We start from the raw sequence: 22,531 nt of genomic DNA, 5'->3' as shown, positions 1-22,531 counted from the left end.
TAATGATATGTAAATGTTATTCTTTCCCCCGAACTGCAAACTGTATTGGTGGTTGCAAGTCGGAGTTACAGAGTAATAGTATGGTCTGTTATTGCTAGGTCCTATTATACAAGAGGACAGGTTCTGCAGGATATGTTCTTTTATTACCCCTGGTGGTCCGCCAAATGGTGGTATATACAGGAACATCATAGGTCTCTTTGTAAGGAAAGTGACACATGGCCTGTCCTGAAACAAAGGCTGTGAGACAGAGTGACATAGTCAAACATTAGCTTCAATTTTAGGTGTGACCTTCTGATTTATTTGGTTAACATTAGTCATTTTGGTTGTGACTACAAAACAGTATCTGCTCCCGTGGAAAAAAATAGATCCTGTTTAATATTGATGTCCTTGCATTTCACTGACCCGTATTTTAAGGCATTAGTTACAGCAAACGAACACCTGGCCAGGAATGCTCTCAACACTGAATAAGCCAGGGGTTACTATCTTCTCAAAGTTTAAATTGAATGCGGGGTATTTTTGAAGTTAAAAATATTGTCAGGGGCGCCTGTGTGGCTCAGTCGGTTAAGTGTCCGACTGCAGCTCAGGTCACAATCTCGCAGTTTGTGAGTTTGAGCCCCGTGTCCGGCTCTGTGCTGACGGCTGGGAGCCTGGAGCCTGCTTCAGATTCTGTGTCTCCCTCTCTCTCTGCCCCTCCCCGACTCGCGCGCTCTCTCTCTCTCTCTCTCTGTCAAAACTAAAGATTAAAAAAATATATATATTGTCAAATACCACAACGTTTCTTGACAATATGACTATAATAGGGTCTTTGTGAGAAAAAATATAAAAAGAAGTAAACTTTCTACTGGGAGACAAAGAAAATAGGCATTACAATGGGTCTTTAAAATATTTTTTTCTTTTTATTCATTAAATGTTTAATGTTATTCCCCCTTTACTCAGCTGTCTAGCTTCATTTTCCCTCTGGTGGTGTTTGAAATTATTATTATTTTTAAAAGTTTATTTATTTATTCTGAAAGAGAGAGAGAGAGACTGAGGTAGGGGCAGAGAGAGAAGGAGAGAGAGAATCCCAAGCAGGCTCCATGCTATCAGTGTAGAGCCCAATGTAAAGGCATGAATGAACGAAAGAACCAATGAATGAGCACTGCCTTTTATGAGAAACATGGTAAGACAAAGCTCAAAGAGAATTTTATTATATATAATCACCAGCAAATTGCTCTGGACATTTTTTCCATCTATATTTAACTTTTGTGATTTACCTACACCCAGAACTGTGTACAAACAGCCATACCAAGTATTGTGCAGTGGTCTATGTGACCAAAAGAAGCCCACTGAAGAATGGATAAGCCAACCTTGGCACATACAGGGGCTGGCATTTAAAAAAAAAATTTTAAGTTTATTTATTTTGGGAGAGAGAGCAAGGGAGTGAGCACAAGGAGGGGAGAGAAGGAGAGACAGAATCCCAAGCAGGTTCTGTGCCTTCAGTGCCGAGCCCAATGTGGGGCTTGAACTCACAAACCGTGAGATCATGACCCGAGCCGAGCTCAAAGGTCGGACACTTAACCAAATGAGTCACCCAGTCCCCCCGGGGCTGGCACTTCTAATACACAGCTTAGACAACAGTAGTGTCAAGGAGAAAAGCTACACCGACCACTGATTGACTACACCGGATGTAAATGTTAACCTCCTCAGAAACCTCTTGGTCAGGCAGCTATAGACCTTAAGTGACTCTTTTTTTTTCTACATTAGTCGATATGCTTAGCTTCTACTACGTTGTTTCGGGGACTTGGTAGAGATTTTACACAAGGAAATAGGCACAAGACCACGCCTGGCCATGAAAGCAGTTTCCAAACGCTCCTTTATGTGCAGGTTTGCAGGTTTGAGAAGCTGGTTATTAAAGTGCTTGAGCTCATGAAGACTGGTTGAGGATACGGTCCTTTTCTCCCTGGTATTCCTCTGCTCCTGGGCAGTTCTCTGCCATACAGTAGTGGGTCTTGATGAATTGGAAAACAGATCACAAATCAATCTGAGAGTGAATGTACCACCAAAGTTCCCAAACGTCATATGTGACATCCAGGTTTCTTGGCTCAATAATGTCACTCATTTATCTGCCTTTCTACTTTCCATGAGAGTGTGCCACACAGGGACACCTCTCACTGCAGAGGGGAAAAGGTGGGGAAGCAGCACGGGGGCCTCTAGTTTTAGTGGGGGAAGAAAAATGGCTACTGCCTGCTATTGTTCCTCCTTGGTCATACTTCCTTCACCTTTAAAATCATTTTTTCTCTCATTCTCAAATTCTCATTTAATGTCCCTGGTTTTCAAGTATAATCACCTCGGTTAATAAATACCCCAGAGAAACACACAGGGATAGAGCAATGCTACTGTGTGATTAGCTGTCTGCTTTAATCCTTGTTTAAGTTACACACACACAGACACACATACACAAACACACACGCACACCCCACTTTTTAATGAGTATTCACCATTTGAACAAAATATAGTAATACATGGTTTAAAACTAGGGAAGGGAAGAGAGTTTGTCAATTAGAAATTATTTAAATGCTAAAGTTATAATTTCTGAGGTAGAATTTGTAGATGTTTGAAAAGATAAAACACTGCTCTATTCTGAGGAAAGACATTTATTAAGAGAAGGAAGAAAAGAAAGAGGGACAGGAAGGAGAACCAGTTTTCCCAGTCTATAATTTAACTAGGCAGTTAAGTTAGTTGGATATTTACATAAAAGTTCCATAGACTATAAAAGTTCCATAGAAGCAGAACCAGATTAAAGAAACTCCTAAAATACAGACTTAAAATTTTAAAAATAGAAATGAACAGAAAATATATATCCAGAGTGTTACTGAACCTAGAGCATTTAGAATAAAACGTTCAAGTGTGAGGAAGCTTATGATTTTCCAGGTATATTAAACTCCTAGGATCCTTTTTGTAGACATAATTGTTACTCATGTTTCACATATTCCATAATTTCATTGTGTGCGCTTGGAAGTAATACATCAATTGAAAAACGAACACACTGGTAAAAACGCCCCTGATTTGAGCTGGTCATTTATTCCCAGTCTCAGGAGAAATACTGGATATTCTTTGAGTTAATAAAGTGTGAAATGACTTTAATGCTTCAAGGGAAAAATAGTATACCAGTCTTGCAAACTGTTTTAGAAAGCATGGCTTCTCTTATTCTACCCTACATCAGAAAATTCAATTAGTTTATTTCCTTTTTCTCCAAATCCCCTTTCACAGCAAAGAGAAAATGAGGACCTACAGCAGCAAACTGTTCATCCCTCATAAATCAGTCTCCATGAAAACCAAGAGAGGGTGGTCCTAAAGCCAGATCCTTAGTAGATTTAACCTGAATTCATTTGTGATCTGGACACCCAACTATGTTCTAGTGCTAAGAACATAACTGATGTGGAGAAACCTGCAACCATGAGTTCCATCAGTGTGGCACTCCTGTCTCCAAGCCCGTCAGAAAGCAATAAGTCCAGCGCAGACTTTTGGTCCCGGTGATACTAGGTGAGGCAGCTTACACAGCCTAGTACTTCCTTCTTCTCAAGAGTCTGCACGTGAAGGCTAGGCAGACCTTCACATTTTCTCTTGTAAGCGCACCGAGGTTCCATCCACTAAAAGAGAACTAGGATAATGGTTTGGAAACAGAGTTTGCCCATGTAACTGTGCCTAGTTTTGTTTCTCTAAAGCGTCATGGAGAGAAATCTATTTTTGTACAAAAATAAATATTTACTGTAGCTCACAGTTCACAGCCACATTCAGTGTGGAGTGTCCCCTTCTCTTTCCCTCTGCTGTCACACACACACACACACACACACACACACACACACACACACACCCCTACACATATACCTACATCCTTTTTGTCTTAGCCTAAAACTCTATCTAGCTCTGCTGTTCTTTTGTTGGGGATTTCATCAAGCATGTTTATATCAACATGCTTGCTGATCCTAGCCACCATCTCACAGTTGTATCCTAGTTACGAGAGCTGAACCAGCTGAGCTGTTAGTTCCCTAATTGCTTCAGCTTTCTCTCACCTGTCTGTTGGGAAACCACCTAAGCCTACACTAGGAAGAAAAATAAGTGAGGGTGAGTATCAGGTGTGAAATGTGTGTCGTTTGCTTAACGGGCTGACACACATCTTTACTGAGACTTGATGGGACTGAAAGTTACCTCTTTCAAAGAACCCTGGCCTTTCCCATACGCCATATACAAAAATTGATTCAAAGTGGATCAAAGACCTAAATATTAGAGCCCAAACTATAAAACTCTTAGAAGAAAACTATATATAATATAGTTTTATATTTCTATAAAATAATAGAAAATCATGACATTAATTTGGCATTAATTTCTTGGATGTGACACGAAAAGAACAGGCAACAAAAGAAAAAAATAGACAAATTAGACTACATCAAAATGGAAAACTTTTATGAATTAGCAGAGTGGAAAGGCAACCGATGGAATGGGGGAAAACAATCCCTTAAAATATTAAGGAATCAATACCCAGAGGATATAAAAAACTCCTACAAAGCAACAACAAAACCAACCAATTTTAAAATGGGCAAAGGGCTGAATAGGCATTTCTCCAAAGATGATACAAAAATAGCCAATAAGCATATAAAAAGATGCTCCCACATCAGTAATCATTAGGGAAATGCAAATCAAAACCAAAAGATACACCACTTCATGCCCACTAAGATAGCTATTATTAAAAAAAAAAAAGCACCCAGAAAATAAATGTTTGCAAGAATATGGAGAAATTGGAACCCTTGCACATGGCTGATGGGCATGTAAAATTATACAGCTGCTGTGGAAAGCAGTATGGTGGTTCCTCAGAAGCTTAAACACAGGATTAGCATATGACCCACCAATTCCACTACTGGGCATATACCCAAAAGAATTGAAAGAAGGGGTTCAAAAAGAGAAAGGTACACCCATGATTAAGGCAGTATTATTCACATAGCTCAAAGGTGAAGATAACCCAAATGTTCACTGATATATGAATGGGTAAACAAAATGTGGCATATAGAGACAACAGAATATTATGAGCCATAAAAAGGAAGGAAATTCTGACACATCCTATAACATGGATGAACCATAATGACGTTATGCTAAGTGAAATAAGCCAGACCCAAAAGGACAAATATTATATAATTCTACTTACATGAGTTACCTAGAATAGTTAAATCCATAGAGACAGAAAGTAGAAAAGAGCTGGTGGGGAGGGAGGAACGGGAGTTATTGTTTAAGGGGTACAAAGTTTCAGTTTGGAAAGATGAGAAAGTTCTGAAGATGGAGGACAGTGATATTTGTACAATAATGTGAATGTATTTGATGTCTCTGAAATGCACACCGAAAAATGGTTGTTATGCATATCTTACCACCATAAAAAAAAAAACAGAGAAGAAAAAAAGGAGGAAGGAATGCAGATTTTTAAGAGAAAATGGGAAAATGATTAGAAAAATGTTCTAGGTTACACAGCTTTTTCTTCATGTTTACAATTCAAAATGCAAAGATATATATATATATATATATATACACACACACACATACACACATATATATGTATATATATAAATAAACTGATGATACTTTTAACTATGTGAAATTTAGTCAAAAAGTGTCTTTGTTCCAAGGTTAAGATTAGAGCTAGCCTGGGGCACCTGGGTGGCTGTCAGTTAAGCATCCGACTTCGGCTCAGATCATGATCTCACGGTTTGAGTTCGAACCCCGCATCGGACTTTGTGCTGACTGCTCGGAGCCTGGTGCCTACTTCGGATTCTGTATCTTCCCCTCTCTCTCTGCCCCTCCCCTGCTCGTACTCTTTCTCTCTCTCAAAAATAAACATTAATAATAATAATAATAATAATAAAGATTAGAGGTAGCCTGAGGTACTATTATAATCTTTTCATGCTTTTAGATTTTGGAGTTTTGTTCCAATGTATATGTAAAAATAATTTTTTTTAGGTGCAAAACAAACCAGTATTTCAAAGTGGCACAATATCTGAATAGAGAGGAACCCAACAAATATTTGTGAAATGTCTGCTCTATATTGATATGCAAGGGACAGTCTACCTCAGAAAGCAAGATCGACTGGCCAGTGGCAGACTTCTTTGCCAAGCTTTGGCTCAGTCTCCTGAAATTGCTCAGTATCGGTGTCACACAATTTTAACATTTCCGGTAATGGTGAAAGATAGCCAAATATTTATGAGCTTAGTTACTCCGGAAACCTTTTTGGTGTGTTCCAAAGTTTGAAAAATCCAATAAAAATCCCTGAACAGCGCAAGTATAGACTTTTCCTGGCCAGGGGGTGGGGGGGGGTGGCAATCGGTGCCAGTGCGAGGATGAAGATTGGACAGAACTAATCAGTAGAATCTATCACTTTAAAATTCTAGTCATGATTCTGGAAAGCTCTCTGTGAGGTCCACTGACCATTCCTTTGCTTTTGGGGGGGGGGGTCCTCAGCTTTTGGTATTTTATTCATTACTCATGAATTATAGATGTGAGAGCTGAAAGAAAATGTAGAGGCCATGTTGAAGGAGTTTCCCGTTATTTTACTTTTTTACATTAAAAAATGATTAACTTGAAAAATTTTTTCCTAGTATTTAAAATGCAGGGAAAGTTTTCTCTCCTAAAGAATAGATGTGCTTTCATTGTTAGATAATGGAAGTTATGCAACACATCGTGTTGTTCACAGTCAGATTTAGACTATCTACATACTGATCTTCAAAAAACCACCTCAGATGCTCCTTAGATAGATACAGAGAAGTTGAGCCCCTCACTTCAAAGAAGAAGAAAGAGGGGTGCCTGCGTGGCTCCGTTGGTTAGGCATCCACTTCAGCTCAGGTCATGATCTCACAGTTCATGGGGCTGAGCCCCGCGTCGGGCTCTGTGCTGTCAGCTTGGAGCCTGGAGCCTGCTTCAGATTCTGTCTCCCTCTCTCTCTCTGCCCCTCTCCGGCTCACGCTCTCTCTCTTTCTCAAAAATAAATAAACAATAAACAAAATTTTTTTTAATAAATAAGTAAAGAAAGATAAAGAAAGAAAGAAAGAAAGAAAGAAAGAAAGAAAGAAAGAAAGAAAGAAAGAAAGAAAGGGAAAGAAAGAAGGAAGAAACAGGCCTTGAGAAGTTAAGTGACCTGTCCATGGTTAAGTATTTTTGAGTTTGTTGTTTGTCTGGACTCATTGACTGAATTAGGCTTCATGTAGACAATGAAAAGATTTTCTTTCGTTCTCCTGAAGCACATAGTACAGAAATGAACAAAAGTGGTGACAAGACATACCAAGTGAGTGGATGCAAGCCTCAGAAATGCTATTCCCCCATCAACAGACCCAAGAGATTGAGGTTGGAGCACAGGGTCAGCTGGATAACATTATCTTCTACTTTAGACCTGATATTGGTTAGGACTTGGGGGGGGGGGGGGAGTGGAGGCTGGGAGGAGGGAAGAGGCTTTTATTTCCTGAGCTTCTGTAGAAATATTTATGATTTTTAAACCTTCTTAAAGTAACAGAACTCAATCTTTACCCGTGTGCATGAAATGAATATTGTCATAATAATGGGTGAGGAGAGAGGGGAGGGCAAGTTAATTTGAGTCATTTCTGAAAGACAGTTTGACAATATCAAGAGCTTTGCAGTGTTCATTAAAAATAGTTCATTTTCATTAGCCCATGCTTCCATTTATAGAAATTTACCTCAAGAAAATAATCAGACACACAAATGAAAGAAATGTATAGGTACGTATGTTCACTACAGTGGTATTTATTATGTAATGAACATAATAGCACCTATTTATACGTGAATGCAGCAAACATAATGTACAATGGTATAGAAATGGCTAAATAAATTATGGCATAGTTGTAGGATAAAATATTTATCTCATGTTCTCAACTATGTGAACCTTGTTAAATAATATTTAGAAAATATCTGAAATACCTAAAAGACACAAAAAAAGAATAAATATAATGTTAATTGTGGTTATCAGTGGATTCTGAGATTATAAGCAATTTCATAGGTTTCCTTTATTTATTTATTTATTTTTTAAATTTTTTTTTCAACGTTTATTTATTTTTGGGACAGAGAGAGACAGAGCATGAACGGGGGAGGGGCAGAGAGAGAGGGAGACACAGAATCAGAAACAGGCTCCAGGCTCTGAGCCATCAGCCCAGAGCCCGACGCGGGGCTCGAACTCACGGACCGCGAGATCGTGACCTGGCTGAAGTCGGACGCTTAACCGACTGCGCCACCCAGGCGCCCCACATAGGTTTCCTTTAATGAGTATGATTTTCTAAAAATATCATAATTTAAAAAAAAGTTAGCTCTCCAAGTCCCTGAATTCCGTAGACTAAGTCCAGAACCCAGCCTAGAGGACATGAAAACAAAGGACTTTGGCAGGGGCGGGGAGAAGGGTGGGGCGGGAGAGGGAGGGTGAGGGCTTGGAGGCTGTTGCTGGGTATATCAGTGTCACCAGCAGCTCCTCCCTGACATACAAGGATTGGAGCTTTGTGAGGGTTGTGGCTGTGGCTTCGGAGGTTTAGCCTCTTTCATGCTCCCTGTCCCTGCTATAGCATACATAGGACTGTCACCCACATAATACTAATACCTTCTATCTGTAGAGAATTATGTCCTTGTCAGAGTGCATTTACATGGGTTGTAATTCACCACATTGCCAAGATTTGGAGAGTCTGACATGACAGTTATTTTTACCTTCTACGAAGGTAAAAAAAAAAACAGCAATTAGAGACAGCGGGAGGATTGTTCAAGAACACACAAGTGTCTTTTCTAGCTTGTGCAAAGGACCCTTCCTTGTGTCCAACACTTTTGGAAGACAACTCTGATAAGATACCCTTCACCTCTTTTTTTGGGTGGTATAAGAGGCAATTTATAAGCAATACATAATTATTCCTTGTCTTTTAATGCCAAAGATGCTCACACGTACAGATAGCAGTAGTAATTTTTCCTCCTTAGGTCACAAAGATGTAAACTAAACAAAGAAATAAGGACTTAAATTGTGGGTTTAAAATGACTTACCATGTTATATAAACCACCAAGGTTGTTATAACAAACACACACCGGGTACATATTGTCTAAGCAGCAGATACCTTGGTTGATAGGAATGAAAATTTAAGGTTTTATTTAAGTGAAGAAGAAAAGCACATTGGGAATGTACTCACCAAAACCTCACTAATTTGGTTTGTCTGGTCCTTTTATAGGATGTAGAACAAGAATATACAGGGAAATTCAGGCAGCTTGCTTGGGATTTTTCAGTTCAATTTTTGGCATGCCCTTTGAAGCAAATCCTAAGGGGTAAAAAAAAAAATTGCTACAAATGTCTTCTATTTAAATATCATTTTCATAAGTGGGTTAAAAATGTGAGGTCATTTTCTTTTTTTTATTTTTTCTTTTTTAAAAAAATGTTTATTTATTTTAGAGAGAGAGTGAGAGAGAGAGCACAGCAGAGGAGGGGCAGACAAAGAGAGGGAGACACAAGATCCAAAGCAGGCTCCAGGCTCTGAGCTGTCTGCATAGAACCCAATGTGGGGCTTGAACTCACGAACTGTGACATCATGTCCTGAGCCGAAGTTGGATGCTTAACCAACTGAGCCACCCAGGTGCCCCATGGGCCATTTTCTGGAAGGAAGGAAGGAAGGAAGGAAGGAAGGAAGGAAGGAAGGAAGGAAGGAAGGAAGGAAGGAAGGAAGGAAAGACTACCATTACTCTGTCGTGTTCCCTACAAACCAAGAAACATAACCATTTATTCTTCCTCCTATTCTTGAAGAAACGGGGACCAGTAATAAGAACGGGTCATTACCCTCCTTCCTGCTGAATCCAGGCAGTGTCTCAAAAACCACTGAAACAAGAACTCTAGCCATTCACTACCAACTGATTAGAGTTGCTATGAAGGCAACTTGCTATTCTGCCCTAAGTGCGTAGTACAGGATTTGGGGTCCTAGGATAATCTTTAAAGTCATAATACAGAAAACATTCAAATTAAAGAGAGTTAAGTTCAAGATAAGGATATTTCAGATGAGACATCAAAATATATACTGAGCACAAAACTTTGACCTTACTTCACATCTAAAAATAGAAAGTTTGCTCCCCTGAAGAAAATTAAGGGAGTTGGATTACCAGTAGTTTGCTTTGTGTTTTCGTTTTTGTTTTAAGATGTAGCACCCTTTCTTCCACCAAAAATTTACCTGGATGCAAAAACAGAATTGATAAAACAGGAAGCTGGCTGAAGTGGAAATAATGGATGGTATAGGGAGAGATCCCCATCCATTCTGCTCTGTTGTCCACTAGGGCTGGGTGGGGACCCCATAGGACCTGTAGGACTACAGAGGGCACAGTTTGGAACCCGCCAACTAAATGGCCCCTAAAGTCAGTTACAGTTCCAAATTATTCTGCCTTGACTATATTGCATATTGTAAAGACTGGCAAAAAGCTTTCCGTGAGATCCATAACCTTATGGGAATACAAGTAATAAAACTAAGCCATGAGCTAGTTTTCATCCTTATTATCAATGATCTATGAAAGAAAAGAAAAGAAAAGAAAAGAAAAGAAAAGAAAAGAAAAGAAAAGAAAAAAAAGAAAGGCCACACCCTCAAGTGAATCATAGAATAATAGCTGTTAAAATATTTAGTTGTCAAAGCATATAATCCTTACCCAAATCTGTGAGGACAATTTTCTAGATGCTGTATCCTGGATAATACCTAATGATCAACATCACAGTATTGGATAAATAAGAATAAATGTGCAATTACAAAGCGTGTCCTGAAATTAATTCTACCTTGTTGAGGCAACAGAATAAATTCAGTCTCCTGAACTGTTCATGTCTTAACTAAGTGATTCCGGACAAATTTATTCAACTTTTTTGAGCCTCAGTTTCCTTATCCATAAAGTGGAGATTTTATGGAGAACAAGAGATTGTATGAGAATGGAGGAAGGACTGCATGAAAAATACAGAATATAAAGTACCATTCCTGGTGCATATTATTTATGCAGAATTGTGAGTTTTCGGTCTATTACAGCAAAATTTCCTCCTTTAAAAAATAATGTCATGTTAACGGACATGTACACTCTGTGAATTGAAATCAAATTATTAACATATAAATGAAATTGTAGGCTTTATATAGTTTGTGTTATATATTAATGAGTAAAAGAAAAGAAGGATTTTTAATGTGCCTGTCAAGGCTATTCAAATAACAGAAAATTTCTCCAAAAGAAAATACTTAGGCTCAATTGTTTATTTCCAGAAAAATCTGATTTTCCAGACTGACTCCAAACACAACCCATTTCATAAAAATTTTAATATTGTCTTACAAAACTCTTCAAGCAAAACCCACATGTCACTTTTGTTTTGTGGCTTCACGCTCCTCCTGACACAATACTGACTACCTTAGGGCATCCAGTTTGAAAAGTCCATCTCTGGTACAATTCCTGGATTTGAGTTTATTTTATTTTATTTTATTTTATTTTATTTTATTTTATTTTATTTACTTTATTCATTAAAATTTGTTTTTAATGTTTACTTAGTTTTTAGAGAGAGAGAGAGGGAGTGAGAATATGAGCGGGGAAGGGTAGAGAGAGAGGGAGACACAGAATCCAAAGCAGGCTCCAGGCTCTGAGCTGTCAGCACACAGCCCGACGTGGGGCTCGAATTCATGAACTGTGAGATCATGACCTGAGCAGAAGTCAGACACTTAACCGACTGAACCACCCAGGCACCCTATATTTTTTAAAATGCTTATTTTTGAGAGAGAGAGAGAGAGAGAGCACATGAGCAGGAGAGGTGCAGAGAGACAGGCAGAAGATAAGAAGCAGGCTCCATGCTGACAGTGGAGAGCCAGATGTGGGGCTCAAACTCATGAACTGTGAGATCATGATCTGAGCCGAAGTCAGACACTTAACCGAATGAGCCACCCAGATGTCCGCAGTTGCCAGATTTTAGTGTGGAGGCAACTATCTTACTGAAGGTCACATAACTATGTATATTAATAAGATTTGCGAGGCAGTTCCTAGAGAAAAGAAATGGTTTCCAGACATTAACTGTGTTAATTAATTCACTTCAACCTCCTCACCCACTCCTCATTCTATGAAACAGCTATGGATACTGCTTTCTATATCATGGAGTTTTTGTGAAGACCTAATGAGGAAATCTTCCTAGATTCCACAGAGGAAAGCTATTCTGAGCAGAACGCTTGTTTTGTTTTCATCTGGGTGGGGGTGGGGAGGCCTGTGAATCTTAGAGCTGCTGCTTCCACTTCGACAATGGCGGGACTGAGGGCAAATGTTTGCTGGATTTATGATGCCTGTGGCACCATCTCTGTTCACACTGATTTTTACCCTTTCTTCTTTATCTTGTCATACCATGGGCAGTTTTGAAAGCTTTTCCAAACGCACTTTCAGAATTATGAATACGTAAAAGTAATAAATGTATTTTTCCCCCAAAAGACACCCCAGTCTAATATCAAGTGCCTTGTCACGTTCTGCTTCTCAACCCCATTAGAAACCTAGATTAAACAAAATTTCTCATCCTTTCTGAAGATAAACCAGTTGCCTCTACTCAGGGGTGTTAGTACATGGGCTTAAAGCTACCAGGAGACCACGAGGGCAAGAGTTAGGTAAGAGGTAAGAGTTCAGGTAACAGAATCCTCACTCTGCCACTAGCAGGGTTTGACCACGGGCACGCCACTTAACTTTCTGGGCCTCAACATCCTCACCCGTGTACTGAAGCGGACACAAACACCTCATGTGAGAGTTGCTATAAGGTAAAATAAGACACTTCATGTGAAAGCATCTTATAAACGGTCAACCGTCATCTCCTGCCTGGACATTATCCTTCCAACTGACTGTTTTATACACTCTGGCCCACTGCAATCAACCTAGCTCTCACAGCAAGCAAAGTGGTATTAAAAAAAAAAAAAAGAAAGGGGCGCCTGGGTGGCTCAGTCGGTTAAGCGGCCGACTTCGGCTCAGGTCATGATCTCGCTGTCCGCGAGTTTGAGCCCCGCGTCGGGCTCTGTGCTGACAGCTCAGAGCCTGGAGCCTGTTTCAGATTCTGTGTCTCCCTCTCTCTGACCCTCCCCCGTTCATGCTCTGTCTCTCTCTGTCTCAAAAATAAATAAACGTTAAAAAAAAAAAAAAGAAAAAGAAAAAGAAAAAGGAAAGAAAGACAAAAAACCACAGGGGCACCTGGCTGGCTCAGGTGGAAGAGCAGGTGACTCGTGATCTCAGGGTCATGAGTTCAAGCCCCATGTTCGGTGTAGAGATTACTTAAATAAAAAAAATAAACCTCAACAAAACAAAACAAAACATAATTTGAGCATGTCTTGTCACCCTCCTGCTTGAGCCTCTACCCTTTCTTAGAGTATGCCCATAGAATAAAGTCAATATCCTTAGGAAGGCCTATAACGAAGACTTTGGCTCCTCTTCCAACCTCATCTTGGGTCGTTTTCCTCCTTATACGTGCTGTTCCCGATGCTTCAATCCCTCTTCACCAGTCCCCCTACCCAGCCAGCTTGTTGTCATCCTTAACTTTCACTCCTCAGAAGCCACCTTTAGATCCCAAGATATATTTCCACAACATCACACAATCTCTCACTGTAGTCCTCATAATACTAAATCATAGGAGGCTGCCATTTTGAAGGACACAAACAATAGAACCTTGGCAAATTTATATGCTTTTACCTTAAAACAACGGGTATAATAATGGCCTTCCCTGTCAGTTGTAAACTTTGCCAGGGCAGAATCCACCACTATAATCCCAGTGCCTCACAACTAATCTTAGCACACAGTAGGTGTTTAACTGTGTAATTAGTGTGTGAGATGTTGTTACTACCTTTTTAATGCTAAGCACATAATTTGTATCTTGTCATTGGTAGTAAAAACCATGCTTTTATTCAAATGCTACTTCTATGTTCTATAGGAATAAAATGAAGAAATGGAATGAAAAAAATATTTTTTAAGATTGTCATTTCAGGCACACACGTATTCTAATATGTACAATATGCATCATGAGGGATAGAATTTAGCCCACTGGTGTGATGTCATTTATGGATTTGTGTTTTTTTCACTCAAAGGTTTCTCACCAAAGGGCAGAATGAAAACAATTCTCAAAGGAAAGCAGATGATTTGGATTTATTTCTTTTTACAGCTTTTGCCACGTGATAGCAAACAGCTAGGGAGAAAAGGATAGCATCTAAAAGAGAGCTAGACTTGAAACTGAGGAATTTTAAAATACACTTCCCCACGATATTCAAAAGGAATGCATCCTACAATCTTCCCAGATCAACTTATCTAACTATATTATAGCTTACGTCTCTCATGAAATGAACAGAGCAAAGATCAACCTGAACCAAAGTTGGATGACATACGGGGTAGGCGAGGCTTATTCACGAGCTATGCTACTTAACAATATTAATAATGTTAATAACAGTTAACATTCATTAAGTGCTTATTATGCACCAGATACTGTGCTAAGCATTTTGTGTACACTGTCTTCTTTAATTACTACTGCAACCCCATGAAACAAATTCTTTGGTTACAGTCATCCTGGAGATGAGGGAACTAAGACACAGGGAGACTGCCCATCGGTGAAGGTCCCTTAGCTGTAAGTGCTGAATCTGGAATTCAAACCCAAGAGGTCTGAGATCAGAATCTGCACTCTTAATTATTCTGCTCCATGGAAGAATCCAATTCCAACCGCATCCTAGTCTGGGAGAGTAGACAATTAAAATTTGTGCTGTAACAAAAATGACATTATGTGTATTTATATTGCAGCTTCAGAGTCATTTATGAGTCAAAACTGTGAAGGGAAAACCGTGATTTGTCAAAGCCAACTGTCTAAGAATTTTTTCAAGAGTTCCAATATTCCAATATTCAACTTTAAACAGTAAAAGATATATTCAACCTGGGATAGAAATAAGGATAGAAGTGTAGAGTTTTTGGATGAAGAGGAGAGAATGCCAGATACTCATAAAGATCATGGGCTCAAAAAACCTGGTTATACAATGTGCTCCCTAGATTCTTGAAAGGCTGTTATGCTTTTTGAAAGCATAACACGTTGGAAAGTTTTTGAGAAACCAGAGACTCCAGGAAAGGAATCAACAGCCTGCAATTTCACTTTCTCAGTGGACAATCTCTAATCTGACTGTTCTTTCTTGCTAACTTTTAAAAAAATTATCTACCTCTTTTAGTAGCAAAGAAAATGAACACACTAACATTCACACCATGGAAATATGATTTTTAAAATAAATACAAATTACTAATTCTTTATGTATGATTCATGGGTGGTGGTTATTGAGATTTCACTCCCCATCCCCCTCCGTCTTTGTGCATTGACATTTGACCCTTTTTATAATATGCACCTTGCACCAGTGAAACTTAAGGCACCAGCTAGTTACTCATTAAACTTGGGTGCCAAGGGCTGACTTGTACAAATTACGCTGTTAACTGCCCAGTCTGGCCTGTGTGTAGAAGTGGAAAAAAGCAATCATCATAGCTATGAATTTCTGTCATATCGGCAGAATTGAACTACAAATTGCAGCAATTCGTGCCTGACCTCTGATCTGTGAAGTAAGTCTAAACCTTTGAACCTCAGCTTGGAACTGAGAAACAGCATTTACTTGCACTGGAGAAGATGGCTAGCAAGTATTCTCTGCTGTGAATAGTTATTCTCTGCTGTGAATAGTTAACTCTGTGACTGTGGGTCGACCCACATCCCATCGACCTCCCCTACAGAGTCAACCGGCGTAAGGGACTCGGAGGGATATCTTGAGAGTAGACTTCTTATCCAATGGCATTTTGAACAAATCTAATAAAAGTAGAAAGTTGCAGGATGCAAATTTTGTGAATAAATACATAAAAACAAAAAGGGAGGAATCTGAGATCACTTAAATTATCGGGCACTTATACTATGTACACTAAAAAAAAAAAATCTCTTTACAAAGGTTTTAATACTTAAAACTTTTTACCAAACAGTGCCATCTCTTGTATGTTAAATTTTAAAACAAATATATTATCAAATTTCTATATAAAATACAAACCCGTATTAAACCATCTCTGGGAAAAAGCAATCATGAGAAATCAGTTATACTTTTCTTTGAACCCAAACTTTGCTTCTGATACTAAACATTAGATGAAGAGGAATGAGTAAGTATAATAATGTACGTTCCTAATACATTTTGTCATAACACGATTCATCACATTTTATTCATTAAGAGGAAGGTTTTTCTTTTGAGAATTAGCTTCAAATGCTGTTCAAGTTGCTCCATTGCCAGGTAGAAAGCAGCAAATAAAGACTGTATTTCTCTGGTTTCTTTGAGTTCCTATTAGAACAAATCTCATATAGCACATAAAATAAAACCAAACTATTCTTTATAACGAAAGTGAAACTTATTTGTAGTTTTTAAAGCACACAACGTCCACTTAACTAAGTCCATTTCACAACCGATACTATTGGTTTGGAACAATGGTGCTGCAAGAGAAGTCTTCTTATACCAGACCTTTTTCCAAAGAGGAAACATCACTATTGCTAACTTTATGTAGCAATTATCATAATGCTAATCCCACCTATTTTTCTTATTTCTCATTATCACTTACCTTAAAATCACAAATCTCTTCTCTAAAGACTTAACTAAAATGACTTTGGAAAACAAAGGTGGACACTATTGATAAATTCCTGCTATTTGATCCCATAGTTTAACTAGCAGCAATCTATGAAAATATCACTTTGTGAAGACCTTAGCTTTTTCAAGTGTGCAAAGTGAAGATCTACTGGAAGAACTGATTTTTAAAAATGTTTATAACTTAAGAATTTTGGATTTGCTGCTGGTAAGGCAAACTGTGCACTATTTGAAACTACTACCAAGTTCTAATTTTTTTTTTTTGCCTTCGATTAAAAAAAGGGAACATTTGTTTATTTGACCTGATCTAAATTACTGGAACCAAACACAACCATCTCATCCTCTCTTCCAATTAAAACAAATAAGGTGTCCCCTACCTTTCCAGTCTTGAAATCTGGATGCGACAGGCTAATAGTAACAAAAGCTTTGCTTAAGCAACCCCTGCTCCTGATCCGGGGAACTGCGTAACTCTGTTTTACATGGCACACGTCTCCTCATTGGTCAATGAGCTTTGGCCACTTAAATGCCTTGGGAGTCATTTGCTAAGGGCACCTGGAATGAGCTTTGAGTGGGTGGTACAGAAAGAAGGGAGGTGTAAAAATGGCCAGCTACAGAATGCTCAACAGCAGTCTGAAAACTTAATGAAAAACCCGCTGTCACAAATGGATTCGGGGAAGGCCCAAGAAGACAAAAGCTCCGGCATTTCAGAGAAAAGAAATTTAACTGAAACCTTTACTTACACGCCACTACTGACTGAAAGTAAACACGTGATCTTTGAAATCCACCTTCCTGGAATAAGAGAGGTGCCAGCTATTTTGTACTGCTTGATGCAGACGGGGAAAAACAGTGATTGCTACTTCATCCAGGTTGTTGTGGGATTTAATGAATGGATACTTGTAAGTGCTTAGATACAGGCAAAAGTTACACATGAATTAAACTCTCATTTGATTTTACTTCCAGTTTGGAGCTGGAAATGGATTTACTGGTAAGAAGTGGAGAAAAAATAGAAAGGGCCATAGAAAAAGAAGGGAGTGGTAAAACATGATTCATGGTAATGAAGACAGTTCGTACATAACAACGGGTCAGGGACCTAAAGCACCTAGGCAGAGTAAATACACTCCTTTTCAAGCAGGTCAGAGACGAACCTCATTGAAAGTCTCTCTGGAGGTTGAGTTTGTTAGTCCTGGTGGTTGGGAGAGATCAGGGGAGCAGGGAGCAGAAGGAGGACTGTGGGGAGGGTCCTGAAAGTGAGGTAACATCTGGGACCCAAGGTCTTTCGAACAAGGATTAAAATCAGCTCCACAGCATAGAAACAGAGAAATGAATCTATAATTTCAAAACTGTGGTCTCCAGTTTTCCTTTAGTGGTCATGTTAACCTTACTGATTTCTATAAAACCTTAGCAATTTGACGTCACCAAAGTGGGAGGTAAAAAGACCAGACTGACAAGAAAGTTTGAAAATCTGTTCATCTACCTCTTAAAAAAAATAGAAACAGCATTATTACTCCTAAATAATCTAAAACTATCAATAGAGACTAGAAAATATCAGCAGGTTAGTAAAGGGCCAAAATCCAGAACAAGTCTTAGATTATAAAACTAAGTTGACAGGTTCTGAAATGGAGGAAAACTGAGGCAATGTCTCAACAACACTAAGGCAGTGTTTCCAAAAAACTACTGATTTTGGACTAAATTCCTCTTGACTACAAATAAGACCCAGGAAATCTGCCTTTCATAGGAGTATTATACTCAAGAATTTTGATAAATTCTGGGTGTGTAGTACACTTTAAGCAGAGTATTTTTGGTTTGGAGGTTTGGGGTGTGTGTGTGTGTGCACGCGTGTGTGTTCATATGCCTGTGTGTGCGCATGTGCGTGTATGCATTCTTACACCAAACATTATCAAGAACACAAAGACTTAGGAAAGAATCCATCTCAAAGAGATGCACTTAAAAAATAAGGTGGTAAGGACAGGGCAGCTGTTCACTGAATACCTGAATGTAATAATTACAATTACATCTGCCTTAAACAAAAAAATAAGCAAATTTTTTCTTGCTTTTACTTTGGAAAAAGTTAATTTAAAAAAATTAGTCAAACAGGCACACAGATATTTATGGTCTTTGTAAAAACAATGCACACTAGTTATAACACATTCAAACAATATCGGAAAGTACACAGAAAAAGTAAAAGTCACCAATTCTTCTACCGCCGTTGACACTGACTGCTACTAGCATAGTTCTCCATGTAGGCAAATGTATAAAACTGTAAGTCGATGCCATCATAGTAGACACATTGTGCTACATTCACTGTGTTAACTTCTGATGTATCGGGCTTGCAACAAGCTTAAGTCGTCCCTGGAGGAGTGATCTTTGTCTCAACCAAGTACCTTTGTTTTCAGAGTAGAGTGACAGCAGACATATCTGAGGTCCAACACTGTAGAGAACAGAAAAAAAATACACATGCAAAACAGAAGCTCGAGACAAGGCAAGTTCTAAGGTAATTTGGAAAAAGGAACAAGAAACGAGACTCAGGTCTGAGAGAACAAGAAGTAGAGCACAGGTGAAGACATGATATGAAACCAGGAAACTATCATGTGGGGCTATTTTAAATATAGGTAGTACCTATTACAGTCCTCTTTGCTTGTTACTAGAGCTTTAATTTACCTAGCTTTAATTTATCTAAAGCTGATACAAAGATCAAACGAATGCATATCGGTTTTGTATATCACAGTATATAGTTTTCCAGAAGTAGATTTTTACACTATTTAGAATTTTGAAATCTTTGCTGAAATTGTTCATTATATTAATGCATGGCTGAATCATAAAAAGAAGAAATTGTCCACACTCAGATGCACGCATTGAAGAACTAGCTTCCATCTGATAAGGTGTCAACCATTGGCATGGAAGCCATATAACTGCATTGGTGGTGTCAGCCATAACAACTGGCCATGAAGCTAATTAACCAGCGTTGAAAAGTAAGCACAGAGAGACAAGGGCATGCATGTACATATATGAGAGTCCTTCTAGAAGAATGCATGTGACACACAGAACTCACTATAAGCAAGGCAATATTACAGGAAGGACTGATTCCTTCAAGACGGCTCTTAGTTACCACACACACACACACACACACACGCACAACATCTACAAGGACTTGGCCTCAGTTATGCATTGTTAAAATCCCTTTACCTGCCCTATCCTACCACCACTGTAGACCAAAAAATCTTCCTCTACTTTTTTAGAGTGGTTCCTACAAACGTGTATGATAAAAAGCACCATAGGGGCACCTTGGTGGCTCAGTTGGTTGAGCATCTGACTTCGGCTCAAGTCAAGATCTCATGGTTGGTGGGTTTGAGCCCTGGGCTCTGTGCTGACAGCGCTGAGCCTGGAGCCTGCTTCAAATTCTGTGTCTCCCTCTCTCTCTGCCCCTTCCCCACTTGTGTGTGCTTGCTCACTCTCTCTCTCTCTCAAAAATAAATAAACAACAAAAAAATTTTTTTAAGCCCCATAGTATTCCCTTTTGGTTAATTTGGCAAACAGTCTGTTATGGTATCAACAGGAAGAATTAAATAACAGACAATGCCATATTTGGGATAAAGAGTTTAACTTATCTAGACATTAGGAAAAGCTTTAAATTTAAAATGGTGTCCTCTCAGTACAATTGCTTTAAAGAGTAAAATTATAATAGTAACTAACATGTGTATATTTCTTTCACTCTACCAATATTTGTCAAGTACCTTCTAAGTGTCAGACACTGTTCTAGGTACTAAGGTATTGGCAGTTAACAAAACAGACAAAAATCCTTGCCCTCATGAGCCCTCTAGTCCTATGGGGGAAAAACATTTAATGAATAAATCAGTAAAATATATAGGACGTTAGATTGTGAAAGAGCTAAGGAGAAAAAGCAGGAGGGGAGGAGAATAGGAGTGTGTGTGTGTGTGTGCGCGCGCGCGCGTGTGTATGGGGGTGTGTCCTGCATGGTTTCTGACTTACAAGTAAAATTTACTATTTATTACTTCTTATAAAATTTAAGCATGTTACTCTATTATATTTCTAGTGGGATATGCTTTAATCTAAGCATATATCTAAACTCATTTAAATTGTATGCCAAGTACTTCCTGTTCACATGGTAGTGACTATTTAATGTGGACACAGGAAAGGCAGCAGACATCTCAAATGTAGTAGCTAGGTGCCAGTACACGGTACTGTGGAAAGAAATCCAAGAGGGAATGTAATGCTTTTGGAGGATTGTTTTGAAGTAAAACTAACTTTGCGCTACTTTCTCAGCTTAGTGGGAACTTCCAAGAGTTTCAATTGGCCAGGCTGGGCTGCTCGGAGATCTCCACACACCCTCACTCTGGCTCATTCCTACCCCCTTCACCCCCAGATTGCAGATGTGCACGACTGAGTCCCTAACCCTCAGAAATGTTCACTGTGACAGGAACAGTACTCAGAGAGAAGAAGACGACAGAGGTAGGAGTGGATCAGGACTGCTCCCTTCTCTTCAGAGTCTAGGGTCCTGCATTGATTGAGTTCATTCAAGAGCCTGTGACATCATACATCATTATGCCTGCCGTAGAGCCTCTCTGTAACTTCTCAGACAACTTGAATGACAGAATTATCCAATAAATTAAATCAAACAGCCCCACCTCATATCCAGCCAACTCCTTCCCTCCCAAGCTTTACTCAAGCAGAGGACATTTCTTTTATTACTTTTACTTTAAATTTGTCACAAAAGCACAGCCACTCTAGTGTTCTCTACTTCCCTGAATGGGCAGTGAACAGCCCACAGACTTCAAGCACCTGTGTTTATTACAGGCAAGAGGACATCTGGTGAGGCAGCCAATGAAGAGGTACAGCAAGGTATGTTGCATTTCCTGTCCAACTTTCACTCAAATTCATCACCTCCATCTGTAATAAAATAACCGTAGCTAACTCCTCTCTATAGCCCTTGCCATATACCAGGCACTGTTGTATGTGTTTCACATGTACTAACATATATGGTCCTCATAAATACATTTTGAGGTTACAGACTAGTATTATCCACATTTTATAGATGAGGACACTAAGGCACAAGAACAAAGAAACTTGCCCAAGACAAACAGGTTGGCAACAGTGGAATGAGGATTTGAACCCAGGCATTCTGGCTTGCAGAGACTGAAATTTTCCACTTCTGGATAAACAGATAGTATTCCTTCCTCCCCTCGCTTTCTTCTTTCTTTCTTCCTACTCATCTGCCTCTCTACCTACCTATACATCCTTCACCTTGCCACTCTTACTCTGTCAGGGACAGGCATTTCTGTACTAACAGGAAAAGCTTTGGAATTTTAGAGATGCTATCTTTGAAGCGAGGCAGAGAAACCTTTAATACTTGGTGAGTGAAACTGAAACTTACAAAAAGCCACAGAACCTCATTTAAATCTAAAGAAAATTCTCTTTGCAATTTCTGCCTCTGTCCTAGGCAGCATTCTTCATTAATTCATAAAGCCTGTTAGATTTTATAGTGATCCCATTCTGCCCCCTCTCTGTGGTTTTTCATAAGCCAAGAAATTACCTGTCTTTACCCTATATTTCCTGTGGTCATTTTAACAGACTTTTTATTTTCAAAAGAGGAAGTTCAGAATGAATAGTGAATGCAGGTGGAAAAAAGATACCTGTTACAAAGTCATAAATAATGTGTAAAATCCAAGCCCTTTGTTTATCTTTTGCTAGAGAAAAGCCATATTAAGAGAAAAGCTGTATTAGGTTATAATGTAAAAAGTAGATTCCTCCCACCTCCTTTTAGAATGTGCAGTCAGGTTGACAAGAACATGGTTTTGCCAAGTATTATGTGAGTTTTGCTCTTTAATAATTACATGCAGTTTTAATAATATCCTCATAATTACTGCAGAAATCCCCTACCA

The 22,531-nt window shown here is 38.9% G+C and overlaps 1 protein-coding gene across 9 annotated transcripts in view; it reads right to left on the bottom strand.

Moving 5' to 3' along the window:
- RBM47 (RNA binding motif protein 47) overlaps positions 1 to 22,531 on the bottom strand; it is a 161,028-nt gene that overhangs the window by 29,094 nt on the left and 109,403 nt on the right. For 4 of the 9 annotated variants that reach the window (XM_027055767.2, XM_053217437.1, XM_027055756.2 and 1 more), the window contains one exon: positions 9,186 to 9,311. The exons of 4 other annotated variants lie outside the window; for them this stretch is intronic. The gene's annotated coding sequence lies outside the window, so the exon portion shown is untranslated. Of the gene's footprint in view, positions 1 to 9,185; positions 9,312 to 17,011; positions 18,389 to 22,531 lie in introns of those variants that run through there. One more of the 9 variants, XM_053217438.1, reaches the window with a different exon arrangement.

This window comes from Acinonyx jubatus, chromosome B1 (assembly GCF_027475565.1).
Source record: "Acinonyx jubatus isolate Ajub_Pintada_27869175 chromosome B1, VMU_Ajub_asm_v1.0, whole genome shotgun sequence".
Classification (NCBI taxonomy): Eukaryota; Metazoa; Chordata; class Mammalia; order Carnivora; family Felidae; genus Acinonyx; species Acinonyx jubatus.
Note: the sequence above shows the minus strand (reverse complement) of the source record. Positions and strands in the feature narration are given on the sequence as shown.